Source organism: Thalassophryne amazonica, chromosome 11 (assembly GCF_902500255.1).
Source record: "Thalassophryne amazonica chromosome 11, fThaAma1.1, whole genome shotgun sequence".
Taxonomy (NCBI): domain Eukaryota; kingdom Metazoa; phylum Chordata; class Actinopteri; order Batrachoidiformes; family Batrachoididae; genus Thalassophryne; species Thalassophryne amazonica.
The window spans coordinates 16,230,518-16,255,599 of NC_047113.1; the positions used below are offsets into that span (position 1 = coordinate 16,230,518).

Sequence of the window (25,082 nt, forward strand, 5' to 3'; positions counted from 1 at the left end):
ATTCAAAAAGAAAAAATAATATAGCACCTTCAACTGCACCACAGACTAAAACAGTTAAATGTGGTCTATTAAACATTAGATCTCTCTCTTCTAAGTCCCTGATAGTAAATGATATAATAATTGATCAACATATTGATTTATTCTGCCTTACAGAAACCTGGTTACAGCAGGATGAATATGTTAGTTTAAATGAGTCAACACCCCCGAGGCACACTAACTGTCAGAATGCTCGTAGCACGGGCCGAGGGGGAGGATTAGCAGCAATCTTCCATTCCAGCTTATTAATTAATCAAAAACCCAGACAGAGCTTTAATTCATTTGAAAGCTTGACTCTTAGTCTTGTCGATCCAAATTGGAAGCCCCAAAAACCAGTTTTATTTGTTGTTATCTATCGTCCACCTGGTCGTTACTGTGAGTTTCTCTGTGAATTTTCAGACCTTCTGTCTGACTTAGTGCTTAGCTCAGATAAGATAATTATAGTGGGCGATTTTAACATCCACATAGATGCTGAGAATGACAGCCTCAACACTGCATTTAATCTATTATTAGACTCAATTGGCTTTGCTCAAAATGTAAATGAGTCCACCCACCACTTTAATCATACTTTAGATCTTGTTTTGACTTATGGTATGGGAATTGAAGACTTAACAGTATTCCCTGAAAACCCCCTTCTGTCTGATCATTTCTTAATAACATTTACATTTACTTGAATGGATTACCCAGCAGTGGGGAATAAGTTTCATTACAGTAGAAGTCTTTCAGAAAGCGCTGTAACTAGGTTTAAGGATATGATTCCTTCTTTGTTATGTTCTCCAATGCCATATACCAACACAGTGCAGAGTAGCTACCTAAACTCTGTGAGTGAGATAGATTATCTCATCAATAGTTTTACATCCTCATTGAGCACAACTTTGGATGCTGTAGCTCCTCTGAAAAAGAGAGCTTTAAATCAGAAATGCCTGACTCCGTGGTATAACTCACAAACTCGCAGCTTAAAGCAGATAACCCATAAGTTGGAGAGGAAATGACATCGCACTAATTTAGAAGATCTTCACTTAGCCTGGAAAAAGAGTCTGTTGGTCTATAAAAACGCCCTCTGTAAAGCTAGGACATCTTACTACTCATCACTAATTGAAGAAAATAAGAACAACCCCAGGTTTCTTTTCAGCACTGTAGACAGGCTGACAAAGAGTCAGCGCTCTATTGAGCCGAGTATTCCTTTAACTTTAACTAGTAATGACTTCATGACTTTCTTTGCTAATAACATTTTAACTATTAGAGAAAAAAATTACTCATAACCATCCCAAAGAGATATCGTTATCTTTGGCTGCTTTCAGTAATGCTGGTATTTGGTTAGACTCTTTCTCTCCGATTGTTCTGTCTGAGTTATTTTCATTAGTCACTTCCTCCAAACCATCAACATGTCTATTAGACCCCATTCCTACCAGGCTGCTTAAGGATTCAAAGGATTCAAAAGAATTTTATTGTCATATGCACAAAGGAACATGTTCCCTGCACAATGAAATGTGATTACTGCATTTAACCAATCCTAATTGCCAATTAGGAGCAGAAGTCGCCTTTAGGCGCCCGGGGAAGGAAGCAAGGAAGCCCTACCATTAATTAATGCTTCAATCTTAAATATGATCAATCTATCTTTATTAGTTGGCTATGTACCACAGGCTTTTAAGGTGTCAGTAATTAAACCATTACTTAAAAAGCCATCACTTGACCCAGCTATCTTAGCTAATTATAGGCCAATCTCCAACCTTCCTTTTCTCTCAAAAATTCTTGAAAGGGTAGTTGTAAAACAGCTAACTAATCATCTGCAGAGGAATGGTCTATTTGAAGAGTTTCAGTCAGGTTTCAGAATTCATCATAGTACAGAAACAGCATTAGTGAAGGTTACAAATGATCTTCTTATGGCCTCAGACAGTGGACTCATCTCTGTGCTTGTCCTGTTAGACCTCAGTGCTGCTTTTGATACTGTTGACCATAACATTTTATTACAGAGATTAGAGCATGCCATAGGTATTAAAGGCACTGCGCTGCGGTGGTTTGAATCATATGTATCTAATAGATTACAATTTGTTCATGTAAATGGGGAGTCTTCTTCACAGACTAAGGTTAATTATGGAGTTCCACAAGGTTCTGTGCTAGGACCAATTTTATTCACTTTATGCATGCTTCCCTTAGGCAGTATTATTTGAAAGCATTGCTTAAATTTTCATTGTTACGCAGATGATACCCAGCTTTATCTATCCATGAAGCCAGAGGACACACACCAATTAGTTAAACTGCAGGAATGTCTTACAGACATAAAGACATGGATGACCTCTAATTTCCTGCTTTTAAATTCAGATAAAACTGAAGTTATTGTACTTGGCCCCACAAATCTTAGAAACATGGTGTCTAACCAGATCCTTACTCTGGATGGCATTACCCTGACCTCTAGCAATACTGTGAGAAATCTTGGAGTTATTTTTGATCAGGATATGTCCTTCAATGCGCATATTAAGCAAATATGTAGGACTGCTTTTTTACATTTGCGCAATATCTCTAAAATTAGAAAGATCTTGTCTCAGAGTGATGCTGAAAAACTCTAGGCTCCTCTAGGTTGGACTATTGTAATTCATTATTATTAGGTTGTCCTAAAAGTTCCCTGAAAAGCCTTTAGTTAATTCAAAATGCTGCAGCTAGAGTACTGAAGGGGACTAGAAGGAGAGAGCATATTTCACCCATATTGGCCTCTCTTCATTGGCTTCCTGTTAATTCTAGAATAGAATTCAAAATTCTTCTTCTTACTTATAAGGGTTTGAATAATCAGGTCCCATCTTATCTTAGGGACCTCTTAGTACCATATCACCCCAATAGAGCGCTTCACTCTCAGACTGCAGGCTTACTTGTAGTTCCTAGGGTTTTTAAGAGTAGAATGGGAGGCAGAGCCTTCAGCTTTCAGGCTCCTCTCCTGTGGAACCAGCTCCCAATTCGGATCAGGGAGACAGACACCCTCTCTGCTTTTAAGATTAAGCTTAAAACTTTCCTTTTTGCTAAAGCTTATAGTTATAGGGCTGGATCAGGTGACCCTGAACCATCACTTAGTTATGCTGCTATAGACTTAGACTGCTGGGGGGTTCCCATGATGCACTCTGTATGCACCACTCTGCATTTAATCATTAGTGATTGATCTCTGCTGTCTTCCACAGCATGTCTTTTTCCTGATTCTCTCCCCTCAGCCCCAACCAGTCCCAGCAGAAGACTGCCCCTTCCTGAGCCTGGTTCTGCTGGAGGTTTCTTCCTGTTAAAAGGGAGTTTTTCCTTCCCACTGTCGCCAAGTGTTTGCTCATAGGGGGTCATTTTGACCGTTGGGGTTTTTCTGTAATTATTGTATGGCTTTTGCCTTGCAATATAAAGCGCCTTGGGGCAACTGTTGTTGTGATTTGGCGCTATATAAATAAAATTGATTTAATTTGATTTGATATTAGGAAACGGAGCAGGCCGCGGCCTCAACTTCATCTAAATTCTGGATCTTTTAGTGAAGCTTAGGGCTAGTGTATTTGTTTTTCTGATGCTTGATTCTGCTTTTTTTCTTTTCTCTCTGTTTGAGGTGCGGCTCCATCCAGAGATGGGTGTGGTATCTGTTCCAGAAACTGTCCTGTGCACCTGTAACATTTCCTGTATGTTCGTTTTGTGAATTGTTCTGTAATTTATGTCTGTAGCATGGCCCAAGCAGAGGGTCAACCCTTTGAGTCGGTTCTGCTTGAGGTTTCTTCCTCAGATAGAGTTTTTCCTTACCACTGTTGCTCTGGGGGTTGGTAAGGTTAGACCTTACTTGTGTGAAGTGCCTCAAGGCAAACTTGTTGTGATTTGGCGCTATATAAGTTAAAATAAATTGAAATAAATTGAAATTGAAATTGAAACTGCTTTCTTCCACCTGCGAAATATAACAAAGATTTTTCTCATCCTGTCTATGGCTGATGCTGAGACCCTGATTCATGTGTTTGTCTCTTCTGGATTGGATTACTGCAATGTTCTATTTTCTGGTTTACCGCAGTCCAGCATTAGGGGTCTCCAATTGGTTCAAAATGCTGCTGCCAGACTTTTGACACGAACCATAAATTTTTAGCACATCACACCCATTTTGGCATCTCTTCACTGGCTTCCCGTCCCTGTGAGATCAGATTTTAAGGTTCTGCTACTAACCTATAAAATTGTTCACGGACTGGCACCTCCCTACTTAGATGACCTAATTAAATCCTATGTACCGGCTCTGCATTCTCAGGAATACAGGACTACTTTGTGTCCCTAGGGTGAATAAAAAGACTGTGGGTCACAGAGCTTTCTCTTATCATGCCCCTGTTCTGTGGAATGATTTCCCTGCATCAACAAAAATTCTGTAGAGACTTTCAAGTCCAGACTGAAGACACACTTATTTTCCCTTTCGTATGGCTAGCATACTGGCATAGTGTGTTACTATGCTTTTTGCTCTTTTAAATTCATTTTACTAGGAAATGGAGCGGGCCACGGCTTCAACTTTATCTAAATTCTGGATCTTTTAGTGAAGATTAAGGCTAGCGACAGGCAATCACCTTAGTATTTCTTGTAATATTGGCAGATTGCAAACCACCTTCAGAGGATGCATAATGCCACCTACTGTATCAGCGTGTGTGGAATCATAGCTTAAATTATTCTGAGTGAATATCAATACAGAAGATGAAACAATGAAATAAAAAGTAAAATAATCAAAATGTACAAAAAACATCTCAAATGAGGAAAAAAAAATACATGTTTGAGAGTTTTGGCATAATCATACACCACTTTCAAAAGATTGACTTTTTACAGACTGAACCTTGGGCTGACAGAATCTTAAGCTTCATTATTTAGTTTACTTTCTACATTTGATATGTATCGAACTTTTCTGAAAAAGTAAATAGATCAATATAACAGGCGTGTTTGTTGGATGGTTGGAACTCTTATAAACTGGGAACTACTGGTGTAGAAAACATTTAAGCACACATTAATTCTTGGCTTTGTTATTCTTCACCTCTGCTAGTGTATATATATATATATATAAGTGCATATAAAGAGTAACGAGAATGAACGTACAATTTGTGGAAGCAATGTGACATTCTGTCTTTGTCATACATAATGTGAAGGAAGGAAATCAATCGTTACTGCAGATGACACTTGGACAATCGGCCTCAGGCTCACATGAAGCACATCAAAGTCTCCAGGCAGAACACAGTAAATGTCAAGTTCAAGCTTGTGGATCTCAGACTCGTACCTACATCAGAGGCTGCTGATGGTCTAAAGGTTTCATGCAGCCCTGCCAGTGTAGAGTTTCACTCTTCTGGTGTTTATGTAAGGTAAGTGTAAAAGCAAACACATTTGGTAAATGTCACAGGAGAGAAACTGTAAAAAGATAAGTTGTTACACATTTCTTTAACCTTCAAACAATCAGCGGAGGCTGTCTGAGTGCCTTTGGTATTTCTCAGCAACTTCCCTATAAACATTCAAATTAATTTATTTATGTATGAGAGATTTGCAGCAAAACGTACATCTGGTATTTTTGGTCACTCATCAACAGCAATGGTATGACAAATCAATACAGTGACAAGAGGTGATTTAGCAAACCCTTAGGCCTGAATTATACTTTATGAGGATGCCAATTTGGCTGACTGTGATGGGTCACCCCTGTGTCTGGGAATCCAAAGTTTATGTCTCATGCACAAAGACGTCTTCAATGCAGAAACATTTGGTGGCACTGTACTGTTCTGTACTCACTGGTAATGTACAAACTAAGAAGGAACCTTTGACTTTTTTCATCTTTGCTCTCAGACAAATTCAACAATTTACACACACGAAACAAGATTTTCTTTAAGGAAATCTTGACACCCACTCCCTCCACCTTCTTTTATTGATAAAACTGTCACCAGCTCATTCTGCATCTGTATGAAGTGTAAATTAGCCCTTAGTTGTGGTATATTCATTCTATAGCTAAAACTATCCTTGGCATCAGTCATTTCAGTTCTGTCTAATACTAAAACTACAACTCCAATTCCAATGAAGTTGGGACGTTGTGTAAAATGTAAATAAAAACAGAATACAATGATTTGTAAATCCTCTTCAACCTATATTCAATTGAATACACCACAAAGACAAGATACTTAATGTTCAAACTGATAAACTTTATTGTTTTTGTGCAAATGTTTGCTCATTTTGAAATGGATGTCTGCAACACATTTCAAGAAAGCTGTGACAGTGGTATGTTTACCACTGTGTTACATCACCTTTCCTTCTAACAACACTCAGTAAGCTTTTGGGAACTGAGGACACTAATTGTTGAAGCTTTGTAGGTGGAATTCTTTCCCATTCTTGCTTGATGTACGACTTCAGTTGTTCTACAGTCCAGGGTCTCCGTTGTCATATTTTGTGCTTTATAATGCGCCACACATTTTCAATGGGCGACAGGTCTGGACTGCAGGCAGGCCAGTCTAGTACCCGCACTCTTTTACTACGAAGTCACGCTGTTGTAACACGTGCAGAATGTGGCTTGGCATTGTCTTGCTGAAATAAGCAGGGACATCTCTGAAAAAGACGTTGCTTGGATGGCAGCATGTGTTGCTCCAAAACCTGGATGTACCTTTTAGCATTGATGGTACCATCACAGATGTGTAAGTTGCCCATGCCATGGGCAGTAACACACCCCCATACTATCACAGATGCTGGCTTTTGAACTTTGCGCTGGTAACAATTTGGATGGTCTTTTTCCTCTTTTGTCCGAAGGACACTATGTCTATGATTTCCAAAAACAATTTGGAGCGTGGACTCATCAGACCACAGCACAGTTTTCCACTTTGCGTCTGTCCATTTCACATGAGCTTGGGCCCAGAGAAGGCGGTTGCGATGTTGTGATGTTTCTGGATGTTGTTGATGTATGGCTTTCACTTTGCATGGCAGAGTTTTAACTTACACTTGTAGATGTAGTGACGAACTGTGTTAACTGACAATGGTTTTCTGATGTGTTCCTGAGCCCACGCAATGTGATCCTTTACACAATGATGTCGGTTTTTACTGCAGTGCCACGTGAGGGATTGAAGGTCACGGGCAATCAATGATGGTTTTCCGCCTTGACGCTTACGTGTAGAAAGTTCACCTGATTCTCTGAATCTTCTGATTATATTATGGACTGTAGATGATGGAATCCCTAAATTCCTTGCAATTGAACATTGAGAAACCTTGTTCTTAAACTGTTGGACTATTTGTTCAAGCAGTTGTTCAAAAAGTGGTGATCCTCGCCCCATCTTTGTCTGTGAATGGATGAGCCTTTTGGGGATGTTCCTTTTATACCAAATCATGACACTCCCCTGTTTCCAATTAACCTGTTCATCTGTGGAATGTTCCAAACAGGTGGTCTTTGATCATTGTTGCCCCTGTCCCAGCTTTATTGAAACATCCACTTCAAAATGAGCAGATATTTGCACAAAAACAAAAAAGTCTAGCAGTTTGAACATTAAATATCTTGTCTTTGTGGTATATTCAATTGAATATAGGTTAAACGGGATTTGCAAATCCTTGTATTCTGTTTTTATTTACATTTCACTATAGGTACAATAGGTTTTTTTTAAAGTCTCTATGGACAGGGATGATCTAATATTAAAGGGGAGGCTATTCCAGAGCCTTGGGGCAGCCACTGCAAAGGCTCTGTAACCTCTTGTCCTTAATCTGGTTTTAGGCACCTCCAGCAACAGTTAAGGCTCTGTTTGGGGTGTAAGGAATAAGAAGCTCCGAAAGATACACTAGGGCCATGCCACTGAGGGCTTTAAAAACAATTAAAAGAAGTTTAAAATCAACCTGGTAACAGATCAGAAGCCAGTGAAGAGTAGCCAAGACTGGTGAAATGTGGTTGGACTTTTTCTGATCAGATCTGATCACATCCGGACAATCACACAGATCTGATCACATCTGTCTGATCATCCATATTCATAAATGAGTATTGAAAAGGACCCACAATTTACACAGACCTCTGGCTGAATTTGAACAATATACAGTAGTGTTCAGAATAATAGTAGTGCTATGTAACTAAAAAGATTAATCCAGGTTTTGAGTATATTTCTATTTGTTACATGGGAAACAAGGTACCAGTAGATTCAGTAGGGACTTTGCGGGGGATTCTTGCAAATAAATTAGCTTCACACAGGTGTCTTCTAACTGTCCCAGCACTTACAGGTAACTCCAGACTGTCTTTGATCATCCTGGAGCTGATCAATGGGTGAGCCTTTGCCATTCTGGTTATTCTTCTATCCATTTTGATGGTTGTTTTCTGTTTTCTTCCATGCATCTCTTTTCTTTTTTTTTTGTCCATTTTAAAGCATTGGAGATCATTGTAGATGAACAGCCTATAATTTTTTGCACCTGCGTATAAGTTTTCCCCTCTCCAATCAACTTTTTAATCAAACTACGCTGTTCTTCTGAACAATGTCTTGAACATCCCATTTTCCTCAGGCTTTCAAAGAGAAAAGCATGTTCAACAGGTGCTGGCTTCATCCTTAAATAGGGGACACCTGATTCACACCTGTTTATTCCACAAAATTGATGAACTCACTGACTGAATGCCACACTACTATTATTGTGAACACCCCTTTTCTACTTTTTTACTAATAGCCCAATTTAAATAGCCTTAAGAGTGTGCATATCATGAATGCTTGGTCTTGTTGGATGTGCAAGAATCTACTGAATCTACTGGTACCTTGTTTCACATGTAACAATAAGAAATATACTCAAAACCTGGATTAATCTTTTTAGTCACATAGTACTAGTATTATTCTGAACACTACTGTATAAGCAGTATTAAGCTTACAGACTCCCAAAATGTCATAAACTGTCAATTTCTATAAGGAACTTTTTACAGAGAATTAATGCTGAAGAATTCCTTAAAAAAATTAAAATGAAAAATGAAAATAAAAAAGCTGACAGTGCAGCAGCCATTTTAACCCGCATGTCAGCTGTTTTATTGCCTTTGTACATGGACGTGGAATGTCTCTGTGACATTGTTTTCCACATGCACTATGACAGGGGTGGCCAAGTTCGGTCCTCGAGAGCCACCTTCCTGACACTCTTAGTTGTCTCCCTGCTCCAACACACCTGAATCCAATGAAAGACTTGTTAAAAGTCTGCTAACGAGTCTTTCAGTCGGGGGCGAGCTTATCCTGCTGCTTCCTGCTGATAGCTGAGTTCACACAGAAAATGACACAAGGATCGAGAAAAGTACAGGCTATGCAATGCACAACAAAACAAAATGCAGAAAGACGCCGAACTTTTGAATGGACATTTTCGGTACAAAGTTCTACAGGATCAGGCCCGGATCCAGATTGGTTTGGACCGAATTTTTTTTTATGTATCGTTCGTCATCGGTAAAAAAAAAAACTTTTGAATAATCTTGAATAGCCGAACGTGTCCCCGCGGTGAACACAGCTTTTCGGTGGTTTTAATGTCAACCTATAGTCCGTAAATTATACGGATTTTTCCGAGTTTCAGAGTCATACGGACGTACAAATAAAGTCGGATATTCAGGGTTTGGTCTGTAATAAACCATTTCTGCAGCGCGGCTCCACTTTGAAACCATGAACCATTGAAGCAATGCTTCGATCCAGTAGCTCGTTGGTTCTTTGATTCACTGCTCTTCAGAAACAGCAAGCCGCTTCTTAACCCCTCGCAAAGCCATTAAAATATCATCAGTCACTTTTGTGTGGATTAAAGTCACTAACTGGGACTCTTGTCTTGTTGCTGTCAAGAAACGAGAATCGTCCTCCGTTCCGTTCACACAGGTCAAAACGCTGCGCGGCTGAGACAGAGTCCGGTCGGAATTAATAACTTCAAAATGAATCACCGCTTTAAATAAAATGACACCTCTTTCCAAATGTAATACAGACAAGAAACTACAATTGACTAAAACGTTTTTTTCCCTCCCAAAATGAAATGCGCTGTATTTTCTTTACAAATTACATCCTGAAGTGAAGCACAGCAGCTGTAAGCTCAGCTCAGATATATGGAAACACATTCATGCCAATGTCTGAAAGGAAATGCTTTTGACAAAAACTACAGATTTTGTTTATTCCTATTTATGTCCAGAGATCAAGGATTCACCACGTAGAGTTCATTATGTACTAAGTTTAAGGATCCAGTGACCAAATTCATATTTATTTACTTTAAGACTCAATAAAATGTTCAATTTCAATTCAATTTAATCGACTTATAAATACATCACAATTGTACACATATCAAATTATGGTATGTGTACAACTGTGACGTATTTGTTTTAGTACATTTAGTCATGGACATGAATATTGTTATTTTGATATGAAACAAGATAACAAATGACCTGCCAGTCGTTTTATATTTGATTTCATTAGTGTGTTTCAGTTGAAATTTACATTTTCAAATTTATGCAATGTTCATTTACATTTTCAAATAAAACTGCTTTTAAGCGGCTTTTGAATTCATTTTTGGGTTTCACATATACCATGTGATTAATCATGATTAATCACAGAAAGTCATTGAGTTAATGCGATTAAGATTTTTTATGTTTGCCCACCCCTAATATATATAAATATATATATATACAGCACCAAAGCATTTTGTTTAGATTTTAACAGGCTGCATTTATGACTAATGGCCATGCAGGTGCACTCAACGTTCTCTGGGCTGCTGCTTCTACCGTGACTGCATCAAAATTAACAGTGATCACTTAAAAATGAGTCGTCATAACACAACATCACACTTGTGTAAACTTTGGAATTAATTTGTGCCTCACAGATCACAGTTCTTAATGTTAGCAGCTACATTCTATTCAAGCATGCACTGGGACACTTCTAATAGGTACAGTAGTGTTCAGAATAATAGTAGTGCTATGTGACTAAAAAGATTAATCCAGGTTTTGAGTATATTTCTTATTGTTACATAGGAAACGAGGTACCAGTAGATTCAGTAGATTCTCACAAATCCAACAAGACCAAGTATTTATGATATGCACCCTCTTAAGGCTATGAAATTGGGCTATTAGTAAAGAAAAGTAGAAAAGCGGGTGTTCACAATAATAGTAGCATCTGCTGTTGATGCTACAAACTCAAAACTATTATGTTCAAACTGCTTTTTTTTTTAGCAATCCTGTGAATCACTAAACTAGTATTTAGTTGTATAACCACAGTTTTTCATGATTTCTTCACATCTGCGAGGCATCAATTTAGTTGGTTTGGAACCAAGATTTTGCTAGTTTACTAGTGTGCTTGGGTTTATTGTCTTGTTGAAACACCCATTTCAAGGGCATGTCCTCTTCAGCATAAGGCAACATGAGCTCTTCAAGTATTTTGACATATCCAAACTAATCCATGATACCTGGTATGTGATATATAGGCCCAACACCATAGTAGGAGAAACATGCCCATATCATGATGCTTGCACCACCATGCTTCACTGTCTTCACTGTGAACTGTGGGTTGAATTCAGATTTTGGAAGTTGTCTCACAAACTGTCTGCGGCCCTTGGACCCAAAAAACAATTTTACTCTCATCAGTCCACAAAATATTCCTCCATTTCTCTTTAGGCCAGTTGATGTGTTCTTTGGCAAATTGTAACCTCTTCTGCACATGTATTTTATTTAACAGAGGGACTTTGCGGGGGATTCTTGCAAATAAACTAGCTTCACACAGGCATCTTCTAACTGTCACAGCACTTACAGGTAACTCCAGACTGTCTTTGATCATCCTGGAGCTGATCAATAGGTGAGCCTTTGCCATTCTGGTTATTCTTCAATCCATTTCGATGGTTGTTTTCCGTTTTCTTCCATCCGTCTCTGTTTTTTTGTCCATTTTAAAGCATTGGAGATCATTGTAGATGAACAGCCTATAATTTATTGCACCTGCGTATAAGTTTTCCCCTCTCCAATCAACTTTTTAATCAAACTACGCTGTTCTTCTGAACAATGTCTTGAACATCCCATTTTCCTCAGGCTTTCAAAGAGAAAAGCATGTTCAACAGGTGCTGGCTTCATCCTTAAATAGGGGACACCTGATTCACACCTGTTTATTCCACAAAATTGATGAACTCACTGACTGAATGCCACACTACTATTATTGTGAACACCCCCTTTTCTACTTTTTTACTAATAGCCCAATTTCATAGCCGTAAGAGTGTGCATATCATGAATGCTTGGTCTTGTTGGATTTGTGAGAATCTACTGAATCTACTGGTACCTTGTTTCCCATGTAACAATAAGAAATATACTCAAAACCTAGATTAATCTTTTTAGTCACATAGCACTACTATTATTCTGAACACTACTGTTCATCACTGCTGTCAGAAACACATGAGAACTTATGAGTACTTTGTTTTTTTGAAGTTTCCATAGCTGTTTGTTGCAAATGTTGTATACTTTGAAACCAAAACTTTCAAAGTTATCTCGATGGCTCATCAGATGGTCACTAACAGTCTAAAGCAGGGGTGGCCAAGTTCGGTCCTCGAGAGCCACTTTCCTGACACTCTTAGTTGTCTCCCTGCTCCAACACACCTGAATCCAATGAAAGACTCGTTAGCAGACTTTTAATGAGTCTTTCATTGGATTCAAGTGTGTTGGAGCAGGGAGTCAACTAAGAGTGTCAGGAATGTGGCTCTCAAGGACCGAACTTGGCCACCCCTGGCCTAAAGCTTAACTGATATGATTTCGGTGCAACATGTCCTTTAATAAAAAAAATAAATAAATAAATAAACCCTTACATTTACATTTTATCTCACAGTGCTGAAATGGCTGACGGCAGTGCTGCTCAGATTAAAGCTCCTGCACCAAACTCATACTGAACGTGACTTTTCTATACCCTAATATATGCACACACATACACATGTGCAACAGCTTATCCAAGATCAGGTTGCAAGGGCTGAAGCATCAGCAGTCATAGGGCGTGAGGCAGGATACACCCTGGACAGGATGCCAGTCTGTCACAGGGCCACATATAGACAAACAAACACATTCACACCCGCATGCACATCTACAGTATGCTGCAAGGGCTGGCCTATATAGTGTTTTTGAGAGTAACACGTTTTTTGAATGTCTATGCCATGGGACACCTTTCTGGATGGTTTAACCAAGATTTTAAAAACAGGTTCCATTTTTTTTTTCTTTTTATAGCCACAAGGAAAGTAATGCTATCAGTACATCCACAGAGCATAAACTAATTTATGTTTGTCTCTGATGTGAGGAATATTTCCTGCTGTTGTTTTGTGTTTGAACATTGGTTCACACACCTAATGCCAGTTCCGCTTTAAAGCTGGTTCGGCTTTAATGATGGTTACGTTGCTCCTGGAAAGTATTCACAGCGATTCACTTTTTCCACATTTTGTTATGTTACAGCCTAATTCCAAAACAGATTAAATATTTTTTTTCCTCAAAATTCTACACACATTACCCCATAATGACAATGTGAAAAAAGTTTTTTAATATTATTGAAATTGTATGTACGTATATATACAGTGGGGCAAATACGTATTTGATCCACTGTCAATTTTGCAGGGTTTTCCACCTACAAAGAATGGAGGGGTCTGTAATTTTTATTATAGGTACACTTCAACTGTGAGAGACATAATCTAAAAAAAGCAAAAAAAAAAAAAAAAAAAAAAAAATCCAGAAAATCCCATTGTATGATTTTTAAATAATTAATTTGCATTTTATTGCATGAAATAAGTATTTGATCACCTACCAACCAACAAGAATTCTGGCTCTCACATGCCTGTTAATTTTTGTTTAAGAAGCCCTCCTATTCTGCACTCTTTCCCTGTATTAATTGCACCTGTTTGAACTTGTTACCTGTATCAAAGACACCTGTGCACACACTCAGTCAATCACACTCCAACCTATCCACCATGGCCAAGACCAAAGAGCTGTCTAAGGACATCAAGGAAAAAACTGTAGACCTGCACAAGGCTGGGATGGGCTACAGGACAATAGGCAAGCAGCTTGGTGAGAAGACAACAACTGTTATGATTATTTATTAGAAAGTGGAAGAAACACAAGATGATTGTCAATCTCCCTCGGTCAAGATCTCACTTTGGGGGGTAAGGATGATTCTGAGAAAGCTCAGAACTACACAGGAGGACCTGGTCAATGACCTGAAGAGAGCTGGGACCACAGTCACAAAGATTACATTAGTAACACATGCAGCAAGGTCCCCCTGCTCAAGCCGGCACATGTCCAGGCACATTTGAAGTTCACCAGTGACCATCTGGATGATCCAGAGGAGTCATGGGAGAAGGTCATGTGGTCAAATGAGACCAGAATAAAGCTTTCTGGAATCAACTCCACTTGTCGTGTTTGGAGGACTCTGGGGGTGCTCTTCTGCAAAGGGGACAGGACAACTGCACCATATTGAAGGGAGGATGGATGGGGTCATATATTGCGGGATTTTGGCAAACAACCTCCTTCCCTCAGTAGGAGCATTGAAGATGGGTCTTCCAGCATGACAATGACCCTAAACACACAGCCAGGTCAACTAAGGAGTGGCTCTGTAAGAAGCATTTCAAGGTCCTGAAGTGGCCTAGCCAGTCTCCAAAGCTGAACTCAATAGCAAATCTTTGGAGGGAGCTGGAACTCCAAACCTAAAAGATCTGGAGAAGATTTGTATGGAGGAGTGAACCAAAATCCCTGTTGCAGTGTGTGAAAACTTGGTCAAGAACTACAGGAAACGTCTCACCTCTGTAATGGCAGACAAATGTTTCTGTACCAATTGTTAAGCTCTGTTTTTCTAGGGGATCAAATACTTATTTCATGCAATAAAATGGAAACTGCTTATTTAAAAATCATACAATGTGATTTTCTGGATTTTTTTTTAGATTCTGTCTCTCACAGTTGAAGTGTACCTATGATAAAAAAAAATAAAAAATACAGACCTCTCCATTCTTTGTAGGTGGGAAAACCTGCAAAATTGATAGTGGATCAAATACTTATTTCCCCCCACTGTATAAGGTTATGATAGATAGATAGATAGATAGATAGATAGATAGATAGATAGATAGATAGATAGATAGATAGATAGATAGATAGATAGATAGATAGATAGATAGATAGATAGATAGATAGATAGATAGATAGATAGATAGATAGATAGATAGATAGATAGATAATATTTGGAACTGTGACTATAATGAGTGGATTAACCATGTGAGGTCCCTTCTATATAAAAGGGCAACAGTTACTGAAAACAGTATACAAACTAGATTTGCAAATAATTTGGCATAAAACGCATCAAAAAAGTATACGTACAAATCATCACATTAAATTGGAGGCTTGTCAATCACAATGATGCGTCATGTATCATCTGACAGACATTAATGACACGAACAGAATCTTTTGAACACAGACACAACACATCCTGGGTAAAAACAACACCAGCGATACCAACAAGATTGTCAAACAAATGCAGATAACTTGGATCAATATCTAATAGTCCATTCATTGGTAATGGCAGCCTCTTTTTGTTATATCACATGTGAAATAGCGACCTGTTGTGATGTCACTCCAATCCAGTGAACTGGATCCCTGCTTTCCAACCTCTAATTTTAGAAACATTAGAATAATACTATAGCTGAAAAGTACCTAGTAGGTAAATCTGGTACAAGGCATTTGATACAACGATCTCTAAAGGTAATAATAAATTTAATAATCTAAACTTACACTATATCTCAAAACTACAATGCACATATCATATGTAAATTATATGCATGTTTAAATCAAGAAGAAACTTGTTGTACCTGTGACCTAACTCAGATGGTTCCCAGCTAAGTTATAACTGACATTATCTTCCCATCTCCTGTTTCTATTACCTCTGGAAAGCCCAGAAGTCGACCTTAGTGTCTCTAATTTCAGTCTCTTAATGAGATTTTTAATTGGTGACCTTTTGAGACTGGTTTCCCTACACATGGCTCATGAGAGACCTGGAGGAGAAGCAAAACACAAGGCTCAATACCCATATCAGGGTCTTTTTTTTAGTGCTCTGAAATCCCCTGTGCACTTTCACGATTCCTTCCATTTTATTTATTATAATTATTTTATTTTTATTATTTTTTGGACATGCAAAAATGAACTATTAGTGATGTTTACACAATATTTAGCGAAAAATACAGACAATGCAATTAAGTGCAGAAGTCAATTTGTGAATATTTCAACACTTACTATCCTGCATGAAAAAGAAATGTTCCCTTGGTTACTTATACAACATAGTTAGGAAATTTAATTGACAACTGGGTTCAATTTCACTAAACACCCTTAGGCTTGATTGCTGTAATCCCCTTCATGCAAAATGTTTCTTAAACAAACCATTCCACCAATTTGGAATACACTAAAAGTCCTCAACAACACAATAAAGCAAAGTCCACAATAGATAAGAAAGTCATTTAACGCTATCATTCTGGACAGGGTTCCAAAACCATTTGAAAAGGTCTGGGACTCCAGTGAACCACAGAATGAACCATAATCTACAAATAGAGACAATTTGGAGCCGTGCATAATCTTGTCAGGACTGGTTCCTCAACTACATTTACTACATTTAGCTGGCCCTGCTGAAGGCCAAAATGACACTTCTGCACTGGCACCCCAAGTCTGAAGCCAGATGACCTTTCTGACACAAATCCAGTTCTAGATGAAGAAATGGTTCATGTCCAAGTGTGTGTCCAAGTGGTCTCTCAGAAAAATACTGAGGCTAGTATCTCACTGAGGTGCGACTGTTGGAGAGGAGGCAGAGACACAACATCATGCGAAAACAGGAAAAAAGACGACACCTTTCTTCATGTGGAATCTCACTGAATTGGTCCTTCCGACACGTGCGCACATGGTGGCCGACTGTCCGCTGACTGGCGCCCAGAGTGGAAGTGAAAAACAGCACAAATGTCAAGCAGTCCACACACATACTGTGAAAGAGCCACTGACATGGCGCACAGCACACACGCGAAAGTTGAGCGGCATTGGCACGTCCTTTGGAGGTGCAAGGATTTGTGAATGAATACCACCCAGCACTCTCATGGATTCTGAGCACTACAGGCGTGGCTGAAATGATGACAGGTTTGCACACACAGTGCTCAGGACGGATGTGGACTATTACAGTGTTAATATGTGAAAGAGGCTGTGAAAATTCCCCTGACTTTTGGCAGAAAAAGCACTGTAAATAATAATAAAATAAAATAAAATAAATAATAAAATTACAATTATAAAAAAAGCAAGAAATGTGTGGAAAGCCACTCACAGACTTGCAGAATTTTGTCCAGGAGCTGACACACATCAATATCATTGTCCCAGCTAGTGATTGTCCTTTCCTCCCACACATAACCATAAAATCCTCCACTGGCCGAGCACCATGATGCCCTCGAAGCACTGCTCGATGCATGCTCCTTGATCTTCTGGAAGTTCTCAGATAAAAATTTAATAAAAAATATTTAATCTGGAGCCCTGGCGCTGTCCCCATTCTCCACAGAGGTGATGTCCAGCATGTGTGCACGGCGGGTCCACTTCTGTCCTCAGACAAATAATGAATAAATTAAAAACCACAATAAATCCAGCTTGTGCAGCTCATCCATGGCCAGATAGGACATGTTCAGCCTGCCTGCGTGTCTTGTGTACGTTGGCCAGGAGCATTAAACTTAATTTTCACTTCTGTTTTCAGACAAATTAATAAATAATGCAGTAGAGGTAAACACAATGAATCCAATTTGTGCAGCTTATCCATGGCTGGACAGGACACATCCAGCTCACCCATGTGCATGCACAGCGGGTGTGCACCGTACAGGAGCATTAAACTTAAGTTCCACTTCTGTCCTCAGAAAATAAATTAATAAAAAGGTAAATGCAATTGTTACATATGTTGTTTGTTGCCTTGCCTCCACATCTCAGATCCGCCCATCTGATCAGCCGCACATGCCAGCTGATGTCCACCTGGGGGTATATAAGTTGAGCGTGCCACATGTCAGGAGCGTCTGAGCATCTGGGTTACTGTTTGCTACAGCTGTTTTTAATCTTTTGTTATATTTGTCTTTTTTTTTTGTTATGTTTTGTAATTAATAAAATGTAATATCTTTTTTGAGCTCTGTCTACTCGCGCCTATTTTCCCTTTTTATTATTTTTGTCAGTTGCGTTGCCAGTGCCCTAGATTTTGGCACGTAACAGATTTGGGGGCTTGTCCGGGATTGCCATTAGGTTAGATTGGACTGAGGTCTGGTTTGTATGACATGTCTTTGGTTTGTCTGTGTGCGCTCCGGTGTGGGCGTTTTTGTGTTTTTGTGGTTTGGGTTTTCTGTGAATCCCAGTAAGATTAGGGGGGTGTCCAGCTTGGTGGATTTTTATTCACCATTCCATCGGGCGCCCATTTTTTTGTTTTAGTTTGTTATTTTTGGAGCGAATCCTGGGCGGTGTGTATTCACTGGCGGGGGCTTGGCCTCGAGCCCGGCAAGCTCCAGAACATAGATTAGGTTTTTTTTCTCTTCTTTTTTCTGGGATTCTGTTATAATTGTTTGAGGCTGCTGAGTGGACATGGCGTGCTGTTTTTGTCTTTTGTGGCTCTGTGTGAGTGGAGTGCGGGTGCGCGTAATTGGTGTGATTGGATGACTTTGTGGTTTTGCGCACAGCATTCTGTGTGTTGGCTGTGTGCGTAATTGGCTGTGAGTGGGATCAGCTGTGTGTAGTGATTAGCTGTGGCGTGTTTAGAGGCGGTTTGGTGAGAAATGGCTACGTTTAACTTGGAGGAGTTTGTGGCACAACCGTGAATTTTTGTGTTTAATTCTTGTAGAAAGTGTGATTTATTTGAAATTGCCAGGCATTATGATATTCCTGTCTCCTCTGGTTTGTGAGTGAGTGAGGTGAGGGAAGTTGTGTTGTCTGTGTTGGTTAGCAGAGGCATTTTGGCTCCGTTGGAATGTGATGAAACTGGGGGGCTGAAGTGACTACGGAGGGAACAGTGGCGTCCCCGGTGCGTCTCGGTCAGGAGAGCGCACCCTTGCCGCAGGTGAGCTCAGGTGCAAGTGTGTCTGAGGTGAAGGACCAGTTTAGCCCATCTCCAGGGGGAGTTGGGGCGGAAACTTCTGTTCGTGATGTGCATGTAGATGTGCGCATGGCGCATCTTAAGAATGAAAGAGAGGAAAAGGACCGAGAATTTCACCTTAGACGTGAATTGGAGTTAAAGCGCATTGAGGTGGAAGCTGCCACCACTAGAGAAGTGGAATTGAGAAAATTGGAGGCAGAGTCGGCTTTTAAAATGCGGCAGTTGGAGCTGCAGGCTCGGGTTTTGGTTGTGGAACCTCCCCTGGTTAGTCCACGTGATGCGTTTGATGTCACTAAAAATATTCAGCTTGTTCCAGTTTTCCGTGATGCTGAAGTGGAGTCATACTTCGGGGCGTTTGAGCGCATTGCGGTTGCATTGCATTGGCCGCGGGATGTGTGGGCTATTTTATTGCAATGCAAATTGAGTGGAAAAGCATTAGAGGTGTGTGCATCACTGTCTGTTTTAGATAGTTTAAATTATGATAAACTGAAGGGCGCTATTCTTCGCGCGTATGAGTTGGTCCCAGAGGCGTATTGACAGCGTTTTAGGGGGCTAAGGAAATCTTCTTCTAAGAGTTTTCTGAATTTTGCGTGTGAAAAGAGTTTGTTATTTGATCGGTGGTTTTCTGCCAGTAAGGTGTCTACATATGCGTCATTGCGTGAGTTGCTTTTGAATGAGGACTTTAAAAACTCTCTGCCTGAGCGTATTATTATTTATCTGAATGAACAGAAAGTGACTACGCTCCAGCAGGCTGTGGTTTTGGCAGATGAGTTTGCGCTTACGCATAAAGCAACTTTTACACGCGATATTGTTTCGAAATCAGTTGACAAACCACCGCAGACTAATTTTTTGGTTAATGCCAGGCCTGAAAAGAAAAGGCAGTGTTTTTATTGCCATAAAATTGGTCATCTTGTGGCTGACTGTGAGGTTTTAAAGCGGAAGCAACAATCTGTGCCAAAACCCAAAGGTGTGGGTTTAACTAAAACTGTGCTTCTGGCTGTCATTCGGTCCACTTGTTCACCAGTTGTGACTCCTGATGAGTGTTTTAAGCCTTTTATTTTTGAGGCGTTCGTTTCGGTACCAGGAGAGGTGAAGCGTCCGGCTAAGGTCTTACGGGACACGGGTGGGTCTCAGTCTTTCATTCTTTCTGGGGTGTTGTCTTTCGGCTCAGATACTGACTGTCACTCAAGTATTGTAGTGAAGGGCATTGATCTAACTTATGTTCCGGTTCCACTGCATAAAGTTTGTCTTGAGTCTAAGTTGGTTAGTGGCGTATTTTCAGTGGCTGTTCGTGATCAATTTCCCATTGATGGGGTCGATTTTATCCTAGGAAATGACATTGCAGGTGGAAAAGTCTACCCGGCTCCTGAAGTTGTTGGCCAGCCTATTCCAGGATCTGAAAATGATGAGTTGGTCACAGAACACCCTGGTGTGTTTCCAGCGTGCGTTGTGACTCGAGCCCAGGCAAAGAGAGCTCCGGAAGGTGAGGTTGATTTGGGTGACTCTGTGCTCGCCCCTGTTTTGTATGGGGATGGTCCGCCATCTTCTGGCCAAGATGAGAAGGACACGAAAAGTAATGGGGACATTGGAGAGTTCCAGATGGACACGTTTAGGTCTTTTCCATTAACACGGGAAGCTCTTATTGAGGCTCAAAAAGCTGATTCCACATTAATGAAATGTTTTTCTGTTTTAGAGAGCCCAAAGGATAACCACCATTATTTTCTGGACCAAGGAGTGTTGATGCATAAGTGGCTTCCTTGGTCAGAGATCAGCGATGATTCCAATGATTGGTGTGTGGTGTTCCAGATTGTGGTCCCTCAATGTTATTGGTCTCATGTGCTGTCTTTAGCCCATGAACACTGGTGGTCTGGTCATCTTGGTGTGACTAAAACGTATAACCGTGTTCTACAATATTTTTTTTGGCCCGGTTTGAAGACGGATGTGGCTCATTTTTGTAAATCCTGTAGTACCTGCCAGATTGTGGGGAAACCAAATCAGGTGGTACCACCGGCACCACTTCGTCCTGTGCCTGCTGTTAGTGAGCCTTTTGAGCATGTGATTATGGATTGTGTGGGCCCCTTACCAAAAACTAAATTTGGTAATCAATTTTTGTTGACTATGATGTGTGTTACCACTCGTTTTCCTGAAGCTGTTCCTCTACGAAGAATCACTGCTTCTTCTATCATCAAAGTCCTTATCAAATTTTTTACTACATTTGGTATCCCAAAGATTGTTCAGACTGATCAAGGAACAAATTTTTTGTCTTGAGCATTTGGGGAGACATTGCAGTCATTTGGGGTAACTCATTCCGTGTCTAGTGCTTATCATCCAGAATCACAAGGTGCGTTAGAAAGATGGCACCAGACTCTTAAGTCTATGTTGAGTAAGTTTTGTTTTGAGACTGGCAAGGATTGGGATGAGGGTCTTCCCTTCATGTTGTTCGCTATTAGGGATGCCACTCAAGAATCCATGGGTTTTAGTCCAGCCGAGCTTACGTTCGGTCGTAATCTTCGTGGCCCCTTGAAAATGCTCAAGGAAAAATTTTTATCTGAGAAAAAAACGAAAGGGGAGCATATCAGAATTTGTTCTTAGGACTAAGAAACGGTTACAGTGGGCTGCTAAATTAGCCAAAGAAACTCTTTCTTCTTCTCAAGCTGAGATGAAGGAGCGTTTTGATAAAAGGCCTGTGGCTTGACATTTCCAGCCCGGTGATAAAGTGTTGGTGTTGCTTCCTATGTCTGGCCCTGCTCTTTCAGTTCGTTTTGCAGGTCCTTATGTCATTGGTAGGAGGGTATCGGATACAGATTACCTTGTTCTTGCATCTGAGAAAAGGAGGAAAACCCGTTTATGTCATGTGAATATGTTGAAGCCTTTTTGTGTGCGGGATGAGAAACCAGCACAGTCTGCATTGGCTGTGTCTTGTTCTTCTCTTACATTTCCAGATGTGCCACTTGAGGGAGATGTGGAAGAGCCTGGTGTGGCTCAGCAATGTGGTCAGCTGTCCAACTCTGAGTTTATGTCTAGTGTGGGGGTCAATCTGGCATATCTGAGTGAGGATCAGTTTAGTGATATTTTGGCTCTGTTACAGTCCTACCCCTCCCTATTTGGTGACATTCCTTCTCGCACTACTGTACTTGAGCATGACATCAATGTTGGTTCTGCTGCTCCTATTAAACTCCTATTCTGTTGAATTGGGAGACTATGAGGAAGGAGGTCCAATATCTTTTGGACAATGGCCTTGCAAAGCCTAGTCATAGCCCCTGGAGTTCCCCTTGCCTCCTTGCTTCAAAATCTGATGTGACTCCACGCTTCTGTACAGATTTCCGGAAAGTTAATGCAGTTACGGTATCAGACTCTTTTCCCTTACCTCGTATGGAGGACTGCATAGATAGTATTGGTCCGGCAGTATACATCACGAAATTAGATCTATTAAAAGGCTACTGGCAAGTTCCACTCACAGCTAGAGCCTCGGAGATCTCTGCCTTTGTGACACCTGACCATTTCCTGCAGTACACAGTGATGGCGTTTGGTATGAAGAATGCTCCAGCTACTTTCCAACGGCTCATGCATTTGGTGTTAAGTAATGTAGCTCATTGTAGTGTGTATTTGGATGATGTTGTTGTCTATTTAGATACTTGGACTGAGCACATTCGTACCCTATATGACGTTTTTGAGCGTTTGTCTCAAGCTAACTTAACGCTGAACCTGGTCAAATGTGATTTTGGCTGAGCTACTCTGTCTTATCTTGGAAAAATAGTCGGTCATGGACAGGTACGGCCTGTAGATGCAGAAATTGAGGCTATACTTTCCTATACTACTCCCACTACTCGTCGAAAGTTGCGCCGGTTCTTGGGCTTTGTTGGTTACTACCGGTATTTTTGTAAGAATTTTTCTGTGCTAGTGGCCCCTCTCACTGCTCTTTGTAGCCCGTCTGTACCATTTGCTTGGACTGTCGAATGTGAAAAGGTTTTTCTGGCGGCTAAGTCACTTTTGTGTAGTGCCCCGGTTCTTCTGGCCCCAGATTGTTCTAAACCTTTCAGTTTGGAAGTTGATGCTAGTGCTGTTGGTGCTGGTGCTGTGCTGGTACAGGAAGATGAGGCTGGAGTTCCTCATCCAGTCTCATACTTTTCTACTAAATTTAAAAAGCACCTACTCCATTATTCAACTATTGAAAAGGAGACCTTGGCTATGCTCCTAGCCCTTCAACATTTTAATGTGTATGTTGGTTGTACTAATGTACCTGTTTCTGTGTTGACAGATCATAACCACTTGTTTTTTAGCTCAGATGTATAATCAGAACCAACGACTGATGCGGTGGGCCCTTCTGGCTCAAAGTTACAACCTGTGCATCGTACACAAGAGGGGGAAGGATAACGTAGTAGCTGATGTCTTGTCGCGAGGCTGAGAACCCCTGTCGCCGCTTTGATGCGAGCAGTGGTGGGCAACTATATCCTTTTGAAATGATTGAGGCCGTAAGGCCGGGTGTTATGGTACTTTATTTTTTATCTCTGAGAGTGTAGGCTTGGCTTTTATGGGGGGAGGTGTTACATATGTTGTTTGTTGCCTTGCCTCCACATCTCAGATCCGCCCAGCTGATCAGCCGCACCTGCCAGCTGATGTCCACCTGTGGGTATATAAGTTCAGCGTGCCACATGCCAGGAGCATCTGAGCCTCTGGGTTTCTGTTTGCTGCAGCTGTTTTTAATCTTTTGTTATATTTGTCTTTTTTTGTTATGTTTTGTAATTAATAAAATGTAATATCTTTTTTGAGCTCCGTCCACTCGCGCCTATTTTCTCCTTTTTATTATTTTTGTCAGTTGCGTTGCCAGTGCCCTAGATTTTGGCACATAACAGCAATAAAGTCAGTTCGTGCAGCGTGTCTTTGGCTGGACAGGACGCATCCAGCCCGCTGACGCACTTGGTGGGTGCCAGCCTGCATGAAGAGGTGGGTGGCTGAAGGCTGCTTGACTCATTCGGTCTCTCTCCAATCATATAAAAGGAAAAGTGTGTGTCAACCCCTCACAACTTGTCCCACATATTGTGGACATTCCAAGTCACAGAGAGTATTTGGTGAGGCACAATTTTTTTGGTCTGCTCAAAACTAAAGCAACATGTGGGCACCGCCTGGTGAATGAGGTGACGGGATAGTGAATGGCTGAAAACCTCATGCCAAACTGTGCAAATTTCCTCACGGATGATGTTCGCAGACTGTTCCAGTGCACAAATGCTGTGATGGCATTTATGAGTGTATTCACAAGAATTCGTGCAGCATTCGCTGGGTGTTGCTATACCCTCGTGTGAGTCACAGGGCGTCGCCTGCATTTTCAACAGTTCAAAGTTGGTGAGGTGACATAGGTCCTCATCAAATACCCACAGAGCTGTTGTGAGTATTGTGAGGCCCTCTGAACAATACATAATGTGCAAGAATTATGAGAGACGTTTATGAGGGGTTGATGGGTGAAACTACATTGTGAGTGATTGGAGAAAACAATGAAGATCTCACATTCCTCATGGGAGACATGCAGAAGCTGCTGTGGAAGCACGCTATAATAGTGAAGATGATCGGAAAGGAACAGTTCTTCTGGAAGTGACTGAGCATGTCCAGCAGCCCTCTGCTGCATGATCTGGACTTATGCTTTTAATTTCTTTTGTACTGAGGATCACAATGGGAATAAACTCAATTATTTATTGTTTTATCCTCAGCAATTTGCAGATGGAGAGGTCACCATTTCAGCCAGTACGTGGAGAGGTGGTCATTCAGAGATGCGCCTCAGCCTGAACTTGGAGAGAAGCATGCAATAGTTATCACAGAGAAAAGCAAGAACATCTGTGTCTTCTCCTTCAATGTTAGAGGAGAGGGGAGTGAATTTACTGATGAGTGTCACGTTGCTGGACGTATCTGTCATAACTGAGTGCATTACCACCACGTAAACCATTTATTATTATTAATTTATTACATTTTATTATTATTTACTGTGCTTTTTCCATCCCTACAGTATGTGGTATTTCCACAGCC

The 25,082-nt window shown here is 40.6% G+C and overlaps 1 protein-coding gene across 4 annotated transcripts in view; it reads right to left on the reverse strand.

Moving 5' to 3' along the window:
* Nucleotides 1-25,082, reverse strand: part of gria1a (glutamate receptor, ionotropic, AMPA 1a) — a 262,134-nt gene that overhangs the window by 119,441 nt on the left and 117,611 nt on the right. The gene's annotated exons all lie outside the window — the stretch shown is intronic.